The sequence below is a fragment of the Salvia miltiorrhiza genome, chromosome 1 (assembly GCF_028751815.1).
Source record: "Salvia miltiorrhiza cultivar Shanhuang (shh) chromosome 1, IMPLAD_Smil_shh, whole genome shotgun sequence".
In the NCBI taxonomy this organism is placed as follows: domain Eukaryota; kingdom Viridiplantae; phylum Streptophyta; class Magnoliopsida; order Lamiales; family Lamiaceae; genus Salvia; species Salvia miltiorrhiza.
The window spans coordinates 36,390,706-36,407,923 of NC_080387.1; the positions used below are offsets into that span (position 1 = coordinate 36,390,706).

At 38.6% G+C, this 17,218-nt stretch overlaps 1 non-coding gene across 1 annotated transcript; it reads left to right on the forward strand.

The window, feature by feature from the left end:
* Nucleotides 1–10,998: 10,998 nt before the first annotated feature.
* LOC131007352 (small nucleolar RNA R71) lies at nucleotides 10,999–11,105 on the forward strand. Its single transcript, XR_009096056.1, has one exon. It is a non-coding gene; the product is annotated as a small nucleolar RNA R71 (small nucleolar RNA).
* The last annotated feature ends 6,113 nt before the right edge of the window (nucleotides 11,106–17,218 follow it).

The window sequence follows — 17,218 nt, forward strand, 5'->3', positions numbered from 1 at the left end:
TTAAGTGGTAAAAATGTCGAAGTAATTTGTGATTTTTATTGGTCTTGATCATTCATGTAATGCAGAAATATAGGCAATGACGGGATATAATTTAAGTAATTGAGTAAAATAGATGTTGTAATTGGAATTAATTTATTTTTGCACACAAACAATTGTGTAATAAATAAGAATTATAAATATTTTTTAAAGTTATATTATCTATATATCTTCTCATTTTCTAGGAATTCACACCCCAAGTAAAATCCATATTTACAAATTGTATTTCATAATGATATATATTTATAGAATAATGTTATTGGATCCATTTAGGGATGATGATCACTATTATTATAGCAATAAAAACTGCAACTGAACAGTATAATTGTAGCATAAAAACAGCAAGCAGAGTATCGTATCCACAGGGACTATTATAACGAATCACCTTAAGTAATCCTAAATAAACTCTAGTAATATTCAGGCAAACTCAAATAAGAATGAAGAAGATAACTTAAATCAAAACAAAACAAATAAAATTGGATAAAAACTCTAATAATTAAAGACTCTGACTCTAGGGATGTACTTTTACTAATCAATTATATGCATTTAATCTATTGATTCAATTACCCATTTAATCCAACCCTGATGAAAGATCACTATATTATTCACAAGCTTCTCTAACTGTTAGGTCCTGATGGCCTCGAATAGGTGTATGGGGGGGGAATACACCTATGGGCTATTTTTACAACTTCCTCAATCAGATGGATCTCAGTCAGAGATCAAAACGAAACTTTACACGCAAACACAGACTCCTGTTTTACTAAAAACAGTTTTGGCCAAACAGGGTTGACGACTGATACTGAAAGCTCTACAGTAAAGAGTTATCAGTTAAGTTACTGGAACTTAACTGATGCAAATAAAGGATTCAGTCGGGTTTGCTAAAACAGAGATGATAACACTCTTCCTGACTATCACAAGATAGATTAGTCAGACTGATATCATACGCAGCGGAAATTAAACTTAGTTTCGCAATAGCCTCGGTGGAGCACGTTGTTGGTTATTAGATTTCTCTTTGCAGTTAATCAGTGTTCAGTTTATCAATTGAAATAACACAAGTAAGAATGTAAAACTGAAAGCTGTAAACAACACAGAGACTTTTACGTGGTTCGGAAAAACCCTTTCCTACATCCACGGTCGGTTGATCAGACCAACAATCTACTCCGCAAGTGCTTAACAGGTGCACTGCAAATCAAACTGTGTGCTTGCCGGGTGCACACAACCGTACCACTGAAGAAAACCCTTCTTCAGTACCCACGCTTCACTCGCGTCGGATTTCTCTGCTCAGCACAACCCGTGCAAAGACTTTTCACTCAGAGTCAGAGTACCTTCCTGAACTCCGAATCACTCAAACACTCTTTTGGGGGGAGGTTTGAACGACTGCCAACTATGCTACAATGAACAAGTTCTTTGAAGTAAGTTTGACCTTTGGCTTCTGGGTAAACAGAGGTTCGCCTAAGGTCTAAGAAAATATATGTAATGAGCAGTGACTGATTTTGGCTTTGGAATTCTCTTCTTCGATTCAAGCTTTGGGGAGGTTAAGCTTTAGGCTGAGTAGCAATTTCGGCAGAGCTTCAGCTTATGTCGTTGAATCGGTGAAGGTTGAAGTGATCCTCGAGCGCTATTTGTAGGAGAACTCTTGAATAGATCCGTTGGCGTAGAACGTCATCAAGATTTCTTCCGTTGGAGAGCAATTCGAATTTGGGCTGAGGCTTCAATCTTCGAGGTTCCTTGTCTGGGTGGAAACGGCTCTCTTGATGGACAGGAGATGTGACATCTCTGAAAAGTATCCACCAGATAGGAATGACCTCTGCAGAGATAAGATCCTAAGATCTCTGCATTTAATGCGGCTGTACTTTGTGAGTACGTGGCTTCCTCTGAACGTTGGAAGATCAGTCCTAGGAGGAATGTTCAACTGATACTTGACTTTAGTATCAGTCCATTGCGCGCATTAAGTAATCAGTTCCTAACTGGTTCTTCAACTGATACTTCAGTTGGTATCTGCAGTCTTCAGTCTTCAGTCCTTCGTTCTTCAGTCTTCAGTCTTCAGTCTTCGACACCGCAAGCTAAACTAGAACCGAACTCTAACACTTGAGTTCAAAACAATTCTAGTCTATTACAAATACGACCTATGAATTTTGGTATCATCAAAACAAGGATTGGGATATTCCACAAGATTCCCAACAATTTCCCCTTTTTGATGATGCCAAAACCATACAACAGTTCTAGACAACAAAAAGACTAAACTCACAGTACAAGTTCTAAAACTGGGGTGAAAACAGTTCCCCCTTAACAATAGAACCTAAAAACTTGTACTTAGAGTTAAGAACAAAAATAGTTCTAAAACAGAACAAGGAGAAGACAGAAAAACATAATCAGAGCTTGGACAAAGAGTCATTGTCTTTAGGTTGAGATCAAAAAGAAGTTCTTTTCATTAATAAAAGACTGATAAGCCATCAGTCGAGGTACAGAGCAAGACTTACATTGGAGTAAAAAAGAAAAACAAAAACAACATGGGAAACCCATGGACTCCAGCAGTCTGCTTGGCTGCGCCTTGAACTTCTTGATCTTCATCTTCTGTCTTCGTGTCTTCATATTCCTAAGCTTGTTCCACTCTCACTTGTTTTCCGTTGAGTTGAGGTCTTTTCTTTTTGGCTAATCTTCCTCATGATCATCGGATGAAATCGGATGATCATGCTGCTTAACCAACTTAAGTTCGGTTCAGAAGATTTTTCTTCTTTCTCTCTTTTTGGCAACATCAAAAATGAAGGACGAACCTAAGAAGGAAGCGAAGAGCATGCGAAGGTAAGTTTGTATGAGGAAGATATTGGGGTTATTGGGGATGCAGAAGGCGAAGGCTTAGAAGGAAGAAGAGTGAGATGATGAGGGAGACAAGAAGAGAAGCAGAGGTTTGGAGGGGTGAGGGGACGTCAATTCAGTGGTAGTTGAGAGGGTTCCACTGTTGACGTAGTGCCGGTTGACAATGAGCTCCTGCTCATTGTTGTTGCTCAGCATCGAAGCTTCACAAAAGGCGAGAGGCCTTTTGGAGAAGTCGATGAAGTCTGTCCTATTTCAGACAGGTACTTCAAACCGATACACCGGGCATGAGGATGGAAGACACTCGCTTCGCTGGAGACAAGTGAGGGTAGAGCAAACTTTGACGTCGGAGAGACGTTAAGATCCAGTGGAAGGGTCCGGTGAAGACCAGGTATGTGAGCGTCATTCTCCCACTCCATGACTTTGCAGTCATAGATTTCTCCTTTAGTCGGAACAATTTTTCTCTGCAGCTTTGGAAATATTGAAAGATTTTCTCACAGTGAAGGCTGTGGAGATTTGTTAGTTGATGCAGAAAAATAGTGAAGACAACATGGTATAAATAGACAAGATGTGTAACACGTAAGAAGATGAAAAGTTTTTAGAAGACTGTGCCTAAAATATTTTTGAAGGAAATTTTCACGTCCGCCGTCACTGCAGGGGACTGAGCCTTCAAAAAGGTGAGAGGCATCATTGCATTCTGTCATGTCAATGAGGTTCTCAAGAAATTTTATCACAGAGGCAAAAGGGGTTGGAAAGATTTTTGGCAAAAGATCAGAACAAGTTCAATCAAAACAGATTTTCCCTTTAAAATACTTGTCCTTCTCGGATATTCCATTTTCCAACAATCAGTTAAAGTTTTTGAAAGAAACTGATCAGTTAGAGAAAGATTTTGAACTGAAACTCAAAACTCTGAACTTAAATAACTGATTTTAAAAGTAAGCTTTTAAAATACTTACTGATCGATTGAACATTGCAGTCAGTCGATACCACTTGTTCCTGGTTGAATCATCAGGATAGCTTCTTCTTCAGATGAGCGTTCTGACTTCATTGCTTTCTTCATCGGCGATCGTAGACTCAGCAGTTGGTTGACCACCAGTCAGCATGACTATTTGAGAAAGTCTTCACGCACAGCATCACTCTTCAGGGTTGATGAGGCTGATATTTCCACACAGATCGTTGAACCTTTCTTCTGAAAGAGCCTTGGTCAGCAGGTCCGCTCTCTGAACAGCAGTAGGAATCCATTCCACAGAGATATTCTTCTTTTCGACATGATCACGGATGAAGTGATGTCGAATAGCAATATGCTTGACTCTGGTGTGATGAACTGGATTCTGGGAGATTGCAATAGCACTGGAGCTGTCGCAATAGATTGGGACTTCATTTTCGTCGATCCCATAGTCCTTCAACTGATGGACTAACCACAGGATTTGTGAGCACCAGCTTCCGGCATCAACATATTCAGCTTCAGTTGTAGAGGTGGCGACTGAAGTCTGCTTCTTTGAAAACCATGAGATGAGCTTGTTGCCTAGGAATTGACATGTTCCGGAGGTTGATTTCTCGTTGAGTGTATTTGTCTTTAGAAATGGATTGAACTTCATTTAAGATTTGATTGAATCTAAGTTCCATTTCCTCGACAGATTCATTCTTGAGCATGAGAAAGGAGTCGAACTTCTGGCAAGCTATGGATAGCTTATTCTCCTTGATTTCCTCGGAACCTACGCACATTCTTTCCAGAATGTCCCACATCTCTTTTGCAGTTCCACACTTGATGATCTTCATGACATGCTTGTCGGGAACTGTGCCGGAGATGATGCTTTTGGCGAGGTTGTCAAGCTCATCTTGCTTCCTTTCTTGGGTGGTGAAGTCTGCCTTTTGCTTGGGCTGGACCTCATCATAAGGATCTTGTTGTGGATCAACAGGAATCCGTTTGACGGTTTCGGTGATGATGATTGGTCCGCTGGTGATGACTTCCCACATTCGACAATGTTGGGCGGTGAGGAAGCTTTCAAGCCGAAACTTCCATATGTCGTATTTTTCAAAACTAAACATAGGTAGAGAAGATAATCTGCTGTGGTTAGTCTCCATCAAAAAAGATAGAACATATAACAACAGATAGAACAGATAGCAAGCACAAAACAAAAATAGAACTTTTTCGAGACCTTTAAGAAAAAAGGATCTAGTTCAATTAGAACCTAATCAGACACAGAGTGTTCTTGCGAACAACCTGCTCTAATACCAATTGTTAGGTCCTGAGGGTCTCGAATAGGTGTATGGGGGGGGGGGAATACACCTATGGGCTATTTTTACAACTTCCTCAATCAGATGGATCTCAGTCAGAGATCAAAACAAAACTTTACACGCAAACACAGACTCCTGTTTTACTGAAAACAGTTTTGACCAAACAGGGTTGACGACTGATATTGAAAGCTCTTCAGTAAAGAGTTATCAGTTAAGTTACTGGAACTTAACTGATGCAAATAAAGGCTTCAGTCGGGTTTGCTAAAACAGAGATGATAACATTCTTCCTGACTATCACAAGATAGATCAGTCAGACTGATATCATACGCAACGAAAATTAAACTTAGTTTCGCAATAGCCTCGGTGGAGCACGTTGTTGGTTATTAGATTTCTCTTTGCAGTTAATCAGTGTTCAGTTTATCAATTGAAATAACACAAGTAAGAATGTAAAACTGAAAGCTGTAAACAACACAGAGACTTTTACGTGGTTCGGAAAAAACCCTTTCCTACATCCACGGTCGGTTGATCAGACCAACAATCCACTCCGCAAGTGCTTAACAGGTGTACTGCAAACCAAACTGTGTGCTTGCCGGGTGCACACAACCGTACCACTGAAGAAAACCCTTCTTTAGTACCCACGCTTCACTCGCGTCGGATTTCTCTGCTCAGCACAACCTGTGCTAAGACTTCTCACTCAGAGTCAGAGTACCTTCCTGAACTCCGAATCACTCAAACACTCTTTTGGGGGGAGGTTTGAACGAGTGCCAACTATGCTACAAAGAACAAGTTCTTTGAAGCAAGTTTGACCTTTGGCTTTTGGGTAAACAGAGGTTCGCCTAAGGTCTAAGAGAATATATGTAATCAGCAGTGACTGATTTTGGCTTTGGAATTCTCTTCTTCGATTCAAGCTTGGGGAGGTTAAGCTTTAGGCTGAGTAGCAATTTCGGCAGAGCTCCAGCTTATGTCGTTGAATCGGTGAAGGTTGAAGTGATCCTCGAGCGCTATTTGTAGGAGAACTCTTGAATAGATCCGTTGGCGTAGAACGTCATCAAGATTTCTTCCGTTGGAGAGCAATTCAAATTTGGGCTGAGGCTTCAATCTTCGAGGTTCCTTGTCTGGGTGGAAACGGCTCTCTTGATGGACAGGAGATGTGACGTCTCTGAAAAGTATCCACCAGATAGGAATGACCTCTGCAGAGATAAGATCCTAAGATCTCTGCATTTAATGCGGTTGTACTTTGTGAGTACGTGGCTTCCTCTGAACGTTGGAAGATCAGTCCTAGGAGGAATGTTCAACTGATACTTGACTTTAGTATCAGTCCATTGCGCGCATTAAGTAATCAGTTCCTAACTGATTCTTCAACTGATACTTCAGTTGGTATCTGCAGTCTTCAGTCTTCAGTCCTTCGTTCTTCAGTCTTCGACACTGCAAGCTAAACTAGAACCGAACTCTAACACTTGAGTTCAAAACAATTCTAGTCTATTACAAATACGACCTATGAATTTTGGTATCATCAAAATAAGGATTAGGATATTCCACAAGATTCCCAATATGCCTTGTGCTCAATCTCAACAGGTAAATGACATGATTTGCCAAAAACAAGTTGATAGGGAGACATACCAATTGGAGTCTTGTAGGCAGTGCGATACGCCCAAAGAGCATCATCCAAGTGCTTTGCCCAATCTTTCCGATTTGCGACGCTCTTCTCCAAAATCTGTTTGATCTCTCGATTGGCTAACTCCGCCTGCCCATTAGCTTGAGGATGATATGGAGTCGTCACCTTGTGCTTTACTCCATACTTTGCCAACACGCTTGCTAGTAACTTGTTGTTGAAGTGCGACCCCCCATCACTAAGCAACGCTCTCGGTGCTCCGAACCGAGTAAAAATATTCTTTTGCAAGAATTTGATGACTACCTTGGAATCATTGGTAACAGTTGGGATCGCCTCCACCCATCTAGACACATACTCCACAGCAAGCAATATATAGGAAAAACCACATGAAGGAGGGAAATGACCCATGAAGTCAATTCCCCAAACATCAAACAGCTCCACCTATACAATGATGTTTTGTGGAATCTCATCCCGCTTGGTAATGTTGCCCATGCGCTGGCATCGATCACAAGACTTCACAAAAGCATGGCAATCTGCGAAAATTGAAGGCCAATAAAAACCGCTATGATTTACCTTCATGGCCGTGCGGTTGGCAGCAAAGTGACCTCCGCTAGGTGAGCTATGACACTCCTCAATGATCTTTGGCTATTCATGCTCTCTAACACATCGCCGAATAAAGCCATTGGCGCACCTCCGGTATAAGTAAGGATCCTCCCAATAATAAAACTTGACATCATGGAGGAACTTCTTCTTTTGATAGTGCGATATCCCCTCGAGAAGAACTCCAATAACCAAGAAATTGACATAATCGGCATACCAAGGATCCTTAAATAACACCGCCCAAATTTGCTCATCGGGAAAAGACTCATTGATGGCCATCTTCGGATCATCTCCCTCGATCGGATTCTCTAAACGAGATAAGTGGTCGGCTACCACATTCTCACACCCCTTTCGATCACGAATCTCCATATCAAACTCTTGAAGCAACAAAATCCAACGAATCAAACGGGGCTTTGAGTCCTTCTTCGTGAACAAGTAGTGGATGGCGGCATGATCAGTGTAGACAATTGAATGAGTTCCAATCAAATAAGAACGGAACTTATCAAAAGCATACACCACAGCTAGCAGCTCCTTATTTGTGGTAGTGTAATTCATTTGAGCAGAATTCAAAGTTTTACTAGTGTAGTAAATTACTTTGAACAACTTATCTCTCTTTTGCCCCAACACAGCTCCCACGGCCCAATCACTAGCATCGCACATCAACTCAAACGACGCACTCCAATCCGGCGTAATCAACACTGGCGTAGAAATCAGCGCTGCTTTCAACTTCTCAAAGGAGACGCGGCACTCATCGGTGAAGACAAATTTCACATCCTTTTCAAGCAAAGCACAGAGCGGCTTGGACAGCTTGGAGAAATCTTTGATGAAGCGCCTATAAAATCCTGCATGCCCAAGAAAGCTCTGCACAGATTTCATAGAAGTAGGAGGCGGCAACTTTTCAATAGCCACGATCTTAGCACGATCCACCTCCAAACCTTGGGCAGAAACCTTATGCCCCAAAACAATGCCCTCACGAACCATGAAGTGGCACTTTTCCCAATTGAGCACGAGTGCCGTCTCCTCACAACGCTGCAACACTTGAGCAAGATTGTCCAAATAATTATCAAAGGAGGAGCCAAAAACAGAAAAGTCATCCATAAATACCTCCATAATGTTCTCAATCAAACCATGGAAAATCGCCATCATGCAGCGTTGAAAAGTGGCAGGAGCATTGCAGAGACCAAAAGAAATCCTCCTAAAAGCAAAGATGCCATAGGGACAAGTAAATGCAGTCTTATGCTAATCCTCCGGGGCTATCATTATTTGATTGTAGCCCGAGTACCCATCCAAGAAACAGTAGTACTCATATCCTGCCAAACGGTCAAGCATCTTATCAATAAATGGCAATAGAAAGTGATCCTTATGTGTGGCTGAATTCAAAGCTCGATAATCAATGCACACGCGCCATCCTGTGACCAGCCTCGTAGCTATGAGCTCATCTCTCTCATCCTTAACCACAGTCATGCCTCTTTTCTTAGAGACCACTTGAGTCGGACTCACCCACTCACTATCAGAGATGGCATATATGATACCTGCATCCAACCACTTGAGCACCTCCTTTCTCACCACCTCTTGCATAGCCGGATTTCAACGTCTTTGTGGCTGCACCTTAGGTTTATATTCCTGCTCCAACAAAATATGATGCATGCAAATAGAAGGACTAATTTCTTTGATGTCAGAAATAGACCATCCTATAGCAGACTTGTACTTCCTCAAAACTCGCATCAACTTCTCCAACTCCAACGGAGAAAAATAAGCAGACACAATAACAGGAAAGGTCTCATTCTCACCCAAAAATTGATACCTCAAATGCTCGGGAAGTGGCTTCAGCTCTAGTTTGGGTGCAGCTGCAGCTGCAGCTGGTGCAGGTAAATCAGCTCCCTTTTCCATCGACTTGCTTCCCCCATCAACAGGTTTGTGAATATCCATGTAAGGCACATGATCGATGGGATGGCTCTCTACGGTTTCAAGCTCTGCAATATAATCCAAAATCTCATCACACGCCTCATCAAGCTCGGAGTAAGGATATAAAGACTGTGTGATGTACTCCTCCAAAGGATCCTCTACAGCTGCAGGAAAATCCACTACAGCCTCAATTAAATTGCATTCCTCAAGTTGTGGCTCAGCTGGCTTCTTCATCGCATCATAAATGGACAACGTCATCTTTTCATCATTGACGCGGAAAGTCAGATCTCCCTCTTGCACATCTATCAACGCACGGCCCGTAGCTAGAAACGGACGCCCCAAGATCAATGGAGTATTTTTGTCCTCCGGCATGTCCAAAACTACGAAATCTGCAGGAAAAATAAACTGCTCCACCTGCACTAGAACATCCTCCACAATTCCCTTGGGATAAGTAAGGGAACGATCTGCCATCTGCAGTGCAATAGAGGTAGGCTTGATATCTCCAATCTCCAGCCGGTTGAAAATAGAGAGAGGCATCAAATTGATGTTTGCCCCTAAATCACAAAGAACGCGGGAGAAATTATGCCTTCCAATCACACAAGCGATAGTAAAGCTGCCAGGATCCTTCTGCTTCAATGGTAGCTTTCTTTGTAGCACAGCACTGCATTCCTCGGATAGATTAATCGTCTCATATTTCCCCAACTTCTTCTTGTTGGAGACTGCATCCTTGAGGAACTTGGCATAGCCTGTCATATCTCTCAAAGCATCAAGTAAAGGAATGTTGATGTGAAGCTTTGAAAACATCTCCATGAACTTGGCTAACTTTTCATCCATCTTTGGCTTTGCCAGGCGATTCGGGAAAGGCGCTACAGGCTTGTACTCTGGCCTGGGAAATGTGGGAGTAGGAATAGGCTCCTTAACGGCAGAAGAACTCGACGCCATAGAAGTAGACGGCAAATCGCATACAATCGTCTCCAAATCATTTTTCCTTGCCATCCTGCTGCTCTAGATGATTCTGATACTGAGTCCCGCTTCTTAAATGAATCGCATTACACTGATTTTTAGGATTGATCTCAGTGTTGCTAGGAAACTTTCCTGGGGTGTGCTGTGCAGCTGCTTGGTTGGCTATCTGACCAACCTGGGTCTCCAATATTTGCACTTGCTTAGAAAGTGCTGAAAAATTTTGCTCCATGCTGAAAATTTTGGTCCCCATGTTTGCCGAGTTTGCCTCCATCCCGGTGACCTTCACCAACACTTGCTTCACCATCTCCTCAAGTGACTCCTTCTTCGGCTCATTGACAACTCCTCCACTAGACACAGAAAACCCAGGTGGAGGCTGCAAAGCATTATTGGGATTTGAATAGGAAAAATTTGGGTGATTTCTATTATTGGGATGATACGGTGGATTTCCGCCCTGATGTCCCTGATAGTTCGGTCTATTGAATTGGTACTGCCGCTGGACATAATTAGCTTCTTCAAACTGTGACACATCAGATAAAATCGGCTGCTGAGGAATTTTTGCTAGTAGTGCTTTTCTCTCCAACTCATACTGCTTTTGAAGAGCTTCATATTTCTCCTTAAAATCATCTCTCTCCTCATGTACAGCTGCAATTCTTCTCGTAGAATTTCTTTCATTCGGCCATTGATAACTATTGGAGGCCATCTCTTCTATCACACGATAAGCCTCCTTTGTATTTCTATGAAGAAGACATCCACCTGCAGTAGCATCCACCATACTTTTTGTTAAACCAGTCAAACCATTATAAAAGTGAATGATCTGCTGATCCTCCGTGAAACCATGTTGTGGACAGTTCCTGAGCAGCTCACGAAATCTTTCCCAGGCATCATGAATGGTCTCATCTCCTAGCTGGGAAAAGTGAGAAATCTCCGCAATGATTTTCTGAGCTTTAGAAGCAGGAAAGTATTTTGCCAGAAAAGCTCTACACAAATCCTCCCATCCAGTAATAGCACCTCTGTCCAAACTCTTGAACCACTCCTTCGCTCTGTCCCTGAGAGAGAATCCAAACATCTTCATTCTGATGGCATCTGGTGGCACTCCATTCTGCTTAATAGTGTCGCAGATATCTAGAAACTGAGTAATGTGAGCATGCAGATTTTCAGAAGCCGTTCCACTAAACTGTTCAGCTTGCACCATGTTTATCAATCTCGGCTTCAGCTCGAACGTGGTAGCCTGCACAGTTGGTCCCCATCTGCCTCCTTGAAATTGATCAACCCGAGGCTGATACATGTGATTCAGTGGTGGCTCTGGTGGAGGAGCCCGGTTGCGCCTGTTCTCCTCTCTCTCTCTTCATCTAGCTGTCTCTGAAGGTTTGTCACTGCTCGCATAAGTGTTTCAAGATCCATGTTATTCTGTTGCTCTGCCATTGCTTGCTTCTTCTTTTCGCGGTTGTCGCTTTTATGCTGCTTTTCGATTTCCAAGTTCAAAGGTACAAGATGTTCTTTTCCTTTGGATCTCGTGATCATACACTCCTGAGACAACAAACAAAAATCAGAAACAGAAATTTAAAAACTAAAAATAAAATTAAACTTATAACGCCTGAAATAATGCTTAAGTCTAATCAGGAATATTAAAGTAAATTCTAAATAGTCCCCGGCAACGGCGCCAAAAAGTGATCACTATTATTATAGCAACAAAAACTGCAACTGAACAGTATAATTGTAGCACAAAAACAGCAAGCAGAGTATCGTATCCACATGGACTATTATAACGAATCACCTTAAGTAATCCTAAATAAACTCTAGTAATATTCAGGCAAACTCAAATAAGAATGAAGAAGATAACTTAAATCAAAACAAAACAAATAAAATTGGATAAAAACTCTAATAATTAAAGACTCTGACCCTAGGGATGTACTTTTACTAATCAATTATATGCATTTAATCTATTGATTCAATTATCAATTTAATCCAACCCTGATGAGAGATCACTATATTATTCACAAGCTTCTCTAACGAACACCTATGAATGTAGATTAATTTACCCCTTTTCACATTCAAGACTCCAAGGAATAAACTAACTCCAAATAGCACACAAAGATTAGCTTCCTATAGCTTCACCTGTCGCATTCAAGACTCAAGGCTAACACTATATCATGCATTCCTGAATCGACTGAACAATTATCGCATTCAAGACTCAAACTGAACAGCTACACATGTAAATTATTGATCAGGTAATTCACAAGAAAACAGGCACCAGGAATCATGAATCACAAGTTGGAGGGCAAATTGATATCAATAAATCATACACACATAATTAATCAGCTATGTACAAACCCTAGGTTCAGATTAACGAATTAGCCAGACATCGTAAAATAAAACATAAACATAGTAATTAAAAGAACAATTGCAAAAACTAAATTATAGAAGACCGTAGTAATTGAATGTAACAGCTCGAATCTTCACTCCCGCAGAGATCAAAATCCAATGCTCTAAGAATTGAAAAGCAATGAAAACTAAAGCTATGAAATTCAAAAATAAAATGTTGGGAACCCTAGATAGGTCAAAAGAGGACCTATTTATAGTCTTAGGGTAAAACAAGAGTTTAAAAATCGAAAATAACAAATAAAAACGTAAAAACGCAAAAGCTTCAAAACGCGCGGCCAAAACGGCGGCCCGTTCGGCGGTCGCTGAACTGGTCGCCGTTTTTGCCCTTAAAATCTCCCAAAAACGGCGATCGCCGTTTTTCCTTCACAAAGCATAATTCCAGTCCAGGGAGTTGGTCGCCGAATTTACTCTTCAAAACGCCCAAATTCGGCGGTCAACTCCTTTAACCGCCGAAATGCCCCTTTTCGTCCCGACTTCGGAATCTTCGTCTTTTCTCGATTTTTGGGCTCGATTCTCTCAAAACTCTTCTCTTTAACATGTTCCTTACACTCCATGCTCCAGTACCACTCATCTCTGCATCAAAACAGCCAAAACTACACCCGACCGTGAAATCATGAAAATATAGCCAATGAACTCCAAAAGGTAATAAAACGGGCGTAAAATTGACTTAGACCGCATAATATAAACCATATAAACCACGCAAAACGAGTGTTTATCAGATGACCAATTTGGTCAAATTAAATTAAATGAACTATTTATTATTTAAATTAAGTTAAATAAACTACAAATAATAAAAGATTAATAATGAAAAACTCACATAGAAATACTTACTAATTTAATTTAAAAATATAATTTAATTGCATCGTCCGATAAAATAAAAATATCATGAATAATCTAAATAATGTAATAGGAATATAAATTAAATTTCGGTTATTTATTAAAGAGAAGTATGAGCTCCATTTACATATTTTACACTATGGAAAAGATATATAGAAGTGAATTAAAATTATCTCACTTGAGTATTAAGTTGTAAATTATCAAATTCTATAATCGTTTTTTTTTTAAATTAAGGTTAAGATTGTGAACATTATTGAAATATAAAAATTGTAATATATGTTTAAAGAGAATTATAATATTAAATCATATATTATTTGAATAGTTATCTTTATTTTTCTTTCACCAAGGCCGATGAGGCCTTGCTCTAGTTAAAAACTGAAGCACTCAAAGACTCTCATTTGTAAGAGGTCTTGGGTTCAATCCCGCCTGACGTGCGGTGATGTTTTTTTACCTTTGGGTGGTGTTGTATTCCCGCCTGCGTGCGGTGTAGTTTTCTCATCGTTGCGAGTTGCATAATTGATTATATTCCTCTTGTAATTCTAATTCAAAAAAAATGTGGGGTATTTTTAAAAAATGATTTTTCTTTCACCAAGTCCTAAAATTCCATAAATCAAATAATTACATGTATATATAATATTTTCAAATGCTATAAAAAGAATATTGTGTAAAATAAGAGAGAGGAAAAAAAGTATTTTATTTTGAAACTTCTAACTTGTTATAACTTTATTATTTTAAACCTATTATTTACATATTATGCACATCAAATTAAAACTCTTGTCATGATCTTTAATTTGATATGTATATTATATATTTTATTATTAACTAAAAAGCATGTATTTTTGAAAGAAAAAAAAATACAAAAATGAGAATAAAAAGAAAAAGCAAAAAAAATAAAGAAAATAGTATATAATTTATGAAAAAAACTCTACGTTTAGTTTGAGATTTCCATACTAAGAGAGATTTCAATATTAAAATTTTTGCAATGAGATGTAGGATTGCATAAAAATAAAATAAAAATCTCTCATTAATCCACGTAGGACCATAAATCAAGGAGAGAGCAAAAATATCAAATCATACTATATAATGGTGATAAGATAGCATGTGAATAAATAAAATGTATTTAAATTTTAGTTTTTAACCAACACTATTTCTTAATTAATTGATACACTGAACTTTTTGGAACCCGCATCAAAATTCCAACGATATTTTATCTTATATGGACGTTGAAACATTATCTTCTTTTGTCTAAGTAGAATTATGTAGTCCAGAATTTTAATTTGAACCAAATTTCAAAATTTTAAAATTTATATACAATTAAGTAAAAAATATTTATTAAAAACTGAAATTTAAATACATTTCATATATTTACACAGACAATTAATCCTTTTCTAATCACTTGGTAATAATCCATTCCCCTCTTATTTTTGAGTGTTACTAATACATAAAAATACACCCACTCTAACAAGTAGATGATATTTTTATTTCTTGATAAATGCAACCGGCACAAACTTTGATCAATTATACATACAAACAAATTGGCAAGTAGTCAACTGGTCCACAACGACTAGACAACATACCAATATTAAGATGCTCTCACGTTTTAATTGCCCTCTTCCTTTCCTCTATTTAAATGTTTGTTTTATCATTTATGTGTCTTTTATCAAATTTCATAATCATTCATTCTCAAAAAGAAAAAAAAGAAAAAAAAAATCATAGTCATTCGGGCATAAATAAAGGAATCGTGTAAAAATTCAAATATTTAGATACTCAATAAGAGGAGAAAGGATTGTTTGCAGTTTGGTAAAGGTACTTGCAAGTTGCAAAATCAAATCTCAATCCAATGTCATCTCTAATAATAATAGGAGTAGTTTTTTTTATTTTTTAATCACAAGTGGCTTCCAAATCATTCAAGTGATAGCGTCCCTTAATAAAAGCTATCCACTTAATTTAAAACAGATAACATCATAACAGATCTGTGAACTTGTATTAAATTCATGAATAACATGCTTTCAAAGTATATGTTCCATATAATATCTCATTTATTGAATATATGAAAAAGGAGTTCAACAAAGAGCGATGCTATCATTGCTATGTCCACAAACTAGTTAAGTAGAAAACAAATTGATTTAATTTATTTTTTTAAATAATTTTTTATTATTTTACAGTATTGTTCACATTGTAATTGTTATTTTTATTTAAAATAAATTATAAAAAAATATAGAAAATAGCTACGATATAGATAATACAATAAAATAAATACATTTTTTATTTTAAAAAATAAATTAAATAAATTATTATTTGTTCCTACTTCACTAGATCATACCATATATTTATGGTTCACAATAATGCTATTTGGACAAAATATGTTCGGACAAAATATGTTTAAATATTTTAAAAAATAAATTTATATAAAATGTTTGGTTCAAAATAAAATACGAATTTAGTTAGTTTTATTGTTTTCTTCACATTGTAATTTTTTAGAATCCTTTTTAATTCTTATTATTTTTAAAGTATAAAAACTACAAAAATATAATTAAAATATAAAAAATGTTAAAAAATTACAAAAAAAATTACAATGTGGAGAAAACAATAAAAGTAACTAATTTTTTTTTAAAATTTGAACCAAAATTTTTAAATAAATTAATTTTTAAAAATATTTAATCTTTTTTTTTGTTCGAACAAATCTTGTCTAAATAACACTACTCGTTGGTTCAATAAATAATCCATTCCCTCGATTAAAATCGACCATAATTCATTAAGCAACCAGGTGAGCAAAATCGGACTACAACCGGTCGGTTTTATTGGTCTGGGGCGGTTTTGGTCCGGTCCGGTTCTGTTTTATTGGACCAATAGATTTTCGGTTCGGTTTCAGTTCTGAGGTGGTCAAACCTGACGAAAACCAAACCGAACCGAGTATACTAACTATATTAAATTTATATGTTATATTTTTATTAATATTATTAATATTTTAATTATTTAAAAAATCTGAATTTTAAAACCCCAACACTAACAGACTGTTTCGCGTCCCGCTTCTCTCCCAAACTTGCGCCGCACCAGGCGCACCTCGCCTTCCCGCCGATCTTAGTCGCCGCCCACCGTTCGCCGCTGCCCGCTGGACCCTCGCTCCGGTCGGCGGCGACGATAGCACGCCGCTAGGCCCGCCACCCTGCACCAGGCGCACCTCGCCTTCCCGCCGCTCGCAGTCACGAATGTCGCTCCGGCCGGCCGCGACTCCCCACCGGCCACCACCCACTCCGTCTCCAGTCGGCGACTCAGAGTTTTCGCAGATTCAGGGTTCATTTTAGAAATGCTTTAGAATTTTGTATTATATAAATGCTTGTATTATATGGAGCAGTCATCAATGTAGTTTTGCACAACCTATCAAAGCAGCAGCAAAGTTTTGACAACACACTAAATAAAAGAAGCATCGATCAGTAGTCCGAGTTTGACATTCACAACAGAAAACAGAGGCTTCAATTTTAGCAGATGCGAAAACACAAATGCTTTAGAAAACTGACGGAAATAGTCGGTTTTGGACCGAACCGGACCGAGAACCGATGAACGGTTTTGGTCGGTTTCAGTTCGATCCTAGGCTTTTAGTCGGTCCAGTTCGGTCCGGACCGAATGCTCACCCTGGTCCCATATGGTATGTAAGATTCTGACACAACACAACTATTGGCTATTGGCCATCTAGATAACGTAAATGAAATGCCAGTAATTGGATAACAATAAAAGATTGTCTGATTGGCAGCATGTAAAGATATTGGCTGTCAACGTATAATCTACAGTGATAAGACTAATATAATACTATCATTGTTAAATTAGTAAACA